Genomic DNA, 6,000 nt, shown 5'->3' with positions numbered 1-6,000 from the left:
ATTTAGCACAGTGGTAGTGGCACACAACACGATAGAGGGGATCCTCAATGTGAAGACGGGACATCATCTCCACAAGGACTGTGCAGTGGTCACTCCTACCAATACTGTCATGGACTGATGCATCTGCGGCAGGCAGATTGGTGAGGATGAGGTCAAGCATATTTTTCCCTCTTGTTAGTTCCCTCACCACCTACCGCAGAGCCAATCGAGCAGCTATGTCCGTTAGGACTCGGCCAGCATGGTCAGTAGTGGTGCTACCGAGCCACTCACGGTGATGGACATTGAAATCCCCCAGCCAGACTACATTCTGTGCCCTTGCCACCCTCCGTGCTCCCTCCAAGTGGTGTTCATCAGTCTTTCGCTGTCTCTTGCTGGTTTGCTCAGTACCTTTCTCTGTCTGTTCCTTTCTGGGTCCTGATAATATCTTCCTGGTTTTCTGTGTGACTTTCTCTGCCTGCCTCATTGTCGGTGCTGTTACTCAGTGTCCTTGTGTCATTGTGCAGTGAGGGTGAGTCCGTCAGCACGTGTGTTGCTGAGTCCGGGATTCTTGAGAAATCCGACGACAATCCTATTTTGATAAAAACATTGGGGAAATGAACATATTTCACTAATGGGCAGCTAAAATTTAAACCAACAGTTAGCAGAATGGCGCAGTGGAAGCGTGCTGGGCCCATAACCCAGAGGTCGATGGATCGAAACCATTTTCTGCTATTTATGCTTCGTAATAATGCAAACTGTTCACTTTCAAAACATCAAGTATTTCCCCATCAGAACAAGGTGCTTCCAAAGTCACTCTATTGCAATCAGCTTCATCCTTCTACTGAACACATCAATCAGTAACAAATCACATTTGCTCACACGAACACAAGCTGCAAACACGGACCAGCCGAGTCTCTCCCTCTTTGTCAACCCCTTCCTGCAGAGCCTCCTCTCCACCACCAGATGGTGATGTTGGCCACAATAAAACCAGGACAAATGGTCACAGTGAGGAAACGGTCAGTAACAGAAAATAAAACAATAACAGGGAAAACCTTTACACAACAACAGGGGACATCTTTACACAACAGAAAACATATTAACACACCAGGAAATACCTTTAGACAACAGGGAGAACACAATCATACAAATGCCTTGTTTCTCCATCTCAGTCTCGTTGTCTCTCTCTGTCCCTCAGTTTTGCTTCCTCACAGTCTATTGGTTTTCTGTGTGTTTTTCTCTCTGTCCCGTTGTCGATGGTGTTACTCAGCGTCCTTGTAACATTGTGTAGCTATGCTGAGCCTCCCAACACCTGTCTTGCTGGAATAAAAACAGAAAATGCTGGAAATGCTCAGTAGGTCTGGCAGCATCTGTGGAGAAAGAAACAGTTAACAGTTCAGATCTGTTTCCTCAGCTCACATTAACTTTGTTCTCTCTCCACAGATGCCGCCAGACCTGCTGACTATTTCAAGCATTTTCTGTTTATGTTTCAGATTTCCAGCATCCGCAGTATTTTGCTTGTGTACGTGTGTTGCTGTGTCTGGGACTGTTTGAGTGCAATGCTATTGCTTTATAAACAGCGTTGAAACAAACATTTATCTCGCGAACACACAGCACTAATACACAGCTGGATATCAACAGCAGCCTGCAGCAGAGGGCGCAGTGGAAGTTTATTAACACAAATAATTCACCAACACTATTTTTACTGCTATCCCCAATCACACCACGCTTCGTCTCAACACGTTTTACTCTTTATTTGCATCAACATCTTCCTTCCAGTAAACACTTCAATTTGGAACACAGCTTCCAAATCACCTTTATTCACAAACCCGAACACACACCAGCCCAGACTTTCCCCTTCCTATCAACCCATTCCTGCATCACTGCCTCTCCACCAACAGTTGTTGCTAGAATCATACAATCATAGAATGGCTACAGCACAGAAGGAGTCCATTCAGCCTGTCGAACCCGTGCTGGCTCTCTGTTCGAGCACGAAAATAAAAGCAAAATACTGCGGATTCTGGAAATCTGAAACAAAAACAAGAAATGCTGGATTCACTCAGCAGGTCTGGCAGCATCTGTGGAAGGGTCACTGACCCGAAACGTTAACTCTGCTTCTCTTTCCACAGATGCTGCCAGACCTGCTGAGTGAATCCAGCATTTCTTGTTTTTGTCTCTGTTAGAGCAACTCACCTCATTTCACTCCCCAGTCAGTTCAATTTTGGAGGTGGGAAAACTTCTCGAAAGAATAATTCGGGACAAAATTAATAGTCCCATGGACAAATGTGGGTTAATTCAAGAAAGCCAGCATGGATTTCTTAAGGGAAAATCATGTTTAACTGTCCTGCTGGAGTTTTTTGATGAGGTAACAGAGAGGGTTGATGAGGGCAATGCTGTTGATGTGGTCTACATGGACTTTCAAAAGGTCTGGCAGCATCTGAAAGGTCACTGACTTGAAACGTTAACTTTGCTTCTCTCTGTACAGATGCTGCCTGACCTGCTGAGTATTTCCAGCATTTCTTGTTTTCATTATGGCACTAGTTCCCTTTTCAAACTTACAGAATTAACCACAATAGTGTACTCTGAGATTCAAGTTAAATATCAGCCCAATATTTACACACATTATGAGTTTATAAGTTTCAGTATTAATTCCCATAGTGCATCCTGACATATACATTAGATATAACATAACATAAGAACAGAAGAAATAGGAGCAGGAGTAGGCCATTCGGCCCCTCAAGCCTGCCCTGCCATTCAGTAAGATCATGGCTGATCTGCCCCAGACCTCAACTCCTCTTTCATGCCAGCTCTTCATAGACCTCAACTCTCCAATATTTCAAAAATCTATTTACATCCTCTTTAAATACTTTCAGTGATTTAGCCTCCAATACTGACTGGGGTAGAGAATTCCAGACATTCACTACCCTCTGAGAGAAGAAATTCCTTTGCATCTCAGTTTTAATGAGTGTCCCCTTATTCTGTAACTATGTCGCCTAGTTTGAGATTCCCGCACTAGTGGAAACATCTTCTCAACATCGACCCTGTTAATAAAAACAAGAAATGCTGGAAATACTCAGCAGGTCTGGCAGCATCTGTGAAGAGAGAAGCAGAGTTAATGTTTCAGGTCAGAGACCCTTCTTCACCCTATTAAGCACTCTCAGAATCTTGTACGTTTCAAAAAGATCACCCCTCATTCTTCTAAACACGAATGAATAACCTGTTTAGCCGTTCTTCATAAGTCAACCCCTTCATCCCAGGAATCAGCTGAGTGAATCGCTTTTGAACTCCTCCAATGCCAGTACATCCTTTCTTAAGTCTAAATCTCAAGTGCGTCATCAGATTGAGAGAATCTGAAAGATAGCATAACCTGAGATACAAACTGAGATTTCAGTTTAAAACTCCCCTGGATTGTGAAACTAAAAGATACAATAGCAATTCAATTTGTATAGACTGTGCTTTGGATCATATTCCAGCCCTCATACAGTATCAGACTGGAAGATACTGTAGCAATTCCATTAGTGCAGACTCAGCTCTACATTACAGAGCAGGGAACACATTTAAACAACCGGGAACACTTTTACACAAGACGGATCATATTTGCACAACTGAGAAGATCTTTACCCAACAGGGAACCATTTTACATAATAACAGAGAACATCTTCACACAACAGCGAATACAGTAACACAACAGAGAACATATTACACAGCAGGAAATATCTTTAAAAGAACACAGGGAACATCTTTACACAACAGAGAACACAATTACATAAGTCATCAGTCTTTCGCTGTCTCTTGCTGGTTTGCTCAGTACCTTTCTCTGTCTGTTCCTTTCTGAGTCCTGATAATATCTTCCTGGTTTTCTGTGTGTCTTTCTCTGTCTGTTCCTTTCTGCGTCCTGATAATCTCTTCCTGGTTTTCTGTGTGTCTTTCTCTGTCTGTTCCCTTCTGGGTCCGAATGATCTCTACCCTGTTTTCTGTGTGTCTTTCTCTTCCTGCCTCATTGTCGGTGCTGTTACTCAGTGTCCTTGTGTCATTGGGCAGTGAGGGTGAGTCCGTCAGCACGTGTGTTGCTGAGTCCGGGATTCTTGAGAAATCCGACTCCAATCCTATTTTTATAAAAACATTGGGGAATTGAACATATTTCACTAACAGGCAGCTAAAATTTAAACCAGCAGTTAGCAGAGTGGCGCAGCGGAAGCGTGCTGGGTCGATGGATCGAAACCATTCTCTGCTATTTATGTTTGGTCAGAAGACAAACAGTTCACTTTCAAAACATCAAGTGTTTCCCCATAATAACAAGATGCGCTCGATTGCGATCAGCTTTTTCCTTCTCGTGAACACATCAATCAGTAACAACTCACTTTTGCTCACACGAACACAAGCTGCAAACACGGACCAGCCGAGTCTCTCCCACTTTGTAAACCCCCTTCCTGCAGAGCCTCCTCTCCACCACCAGATGGTGATGTTGGCCACAATAAAACCAGGACAAATGGTCACAGTGAGGAGACGGTCAGCAAGAGAAAATAAAACAATAACAGGGAAAACCTTTGCACAACAACAGGGGACATCTTTGCACAACAGAAAACATATTTACACAACAGGAAATACCGTTACACAACACGGAGAACACAATCATACAAATGCCTTGTTTCTCCATCTCAGTTTCGTTGTCTGTCTCTCTCTCTCCGTTCCTCACTTTTATTTCCTCACAGTCTAATAGTTTTCTGTGTGTTTTTCTCTCTGTCCCGTTGTCGATGGTGTCACTCAGCGTCCTTGTAACATTGCGTAGCCAGGCTGAGCCTCCCAACACCTGTGTTATAGAACATAGAACATAGAACAGTACAGCACAGTACAGGCCCTTCGGCCCACGATGTTGTGCCGAACCTTTAACCTACTCTAAGATCAAAACTACCTACATACCTTTCATTCTACTATCATCCATGGACCGATCCAAGAGACGCTTAAATGTCCCTAATGTATCTGCTTCTACTACCACCGCTGGCAGTGCATTCCACGCACCCACCACTCTCTGTGTAAAGAACCTACCTCTGACATCCCCCCGAAACCTTCCTCCAATCACCTTAAAATTATGCCCCCTGGTGATAGCCCTTTCCACCCTGGGAAAAAGTCTCTGGCTATCCACTCTATCTATGCCTCTCATCATCTTGTACCCCTCTGTCAAGTCACCTCTCATCCTTCTTCGTTCCAATGGGAAAAGCCCCAGCACCCTCAACCTTTCTTCGTAAGACATGCCCTCCAGTCCAGGCAGCATCCTGATAAATCTCCTCTGCACCCTCTCTAAAGCTTCCACATCCTTCCTATAATGAGACGACCAGAACTGAACACAATATTCCAAGTGTGGTCTAACCAGGGCTTTATAGAGCTGCAGCATAACCTCGCGGCTCTTAAACTCAATCCCCCTGCTAATGAAAGCCAACACACCATACGCCTTCTTAACAACCCTATCAAACTTGGGTGGCAACTTTGAGCGATCTATGGACATGGGCCCCAAGATCCCTCTGTTCCTCCACACTACCAAGAATCCTGTCCTTTAGCCTGTATTCTGCATTCAAATTCGACCTTCCAAAATGAATCACTTCACACTTCTCCAGGTTGAACTCCATCTGCCACTTCTCAGCCCAGCTCTGCACCCTGTCAATGTCCCGTTGCAACCTACAACAGCCTTCCACACTATCCACAACTCCAGCAACCTTCGTGTCATCGGCAAACTAGCTGACCCAGACTTCCACTTCCTCATCCAAGTCATTTATAAAAATCACAAAGCGCAGAGGTCCCAGAACAGATCCCTGTGGAACACCACTGGTCGCCGAGCTCCAGGCTGAATACTTTCCATCTACTACCACCCTCTGTCTTCTCTGGGCCAGCCAATTCTGTATCCAGACAGCCAACTTTCCCTGCATCCCATGCCTCCTTACTTTCTGAATGAGCCTACCATGGGGAACCTTATCAAACTCCTTGCTAAAATCCATCTGCACCACATCCACTGCTCTTCCTTCATCGATG

The 6,000-nt window shown here is 44.5% G+C and overlaps 1 non-coding gene across 1 annotated transcript; it reads left to right on the top strand.

Moving 5' to 3' along the window:
• The first annotated feature begins 639 nt into the window (after positions 1 to 639).
• On the top strand, positions 640 to 711 carry trnam-cau (transfer RNA methionine (anticodon CAU)). Its single transcript has one exon. It is a non-coding gene; the product is annotated as a tRNA-Met (tRNA).
• The last annotated feature ends 5,289 nt before the right edge of the window (positions 712 to 6,000 follow it).

This window comes from Heterodontus francisci, unplaced genomic scaffold, assembly GCF_036365525.1.
Source record: "Heterodontus francisci isolate sHetFra1 unplaced genomic scaffold, sHetFra1.hap1 HAP1_SCAFFOLD_51_2, whole genome shotgun sequence".
Taxonomy (NCBI): domain Eukaryota; kingdom Metazoa; phylum Chordata; class Chondrichthyes; order Heterodontiformes; family Heterodontidae; genus Heterodontus; species Heterodontus francisci.
The sequence above is the reverse complement of the archived record's forward strand: the minus strand, read 5'-3'. Positions and strand labels throughout refer to the sequence as shown.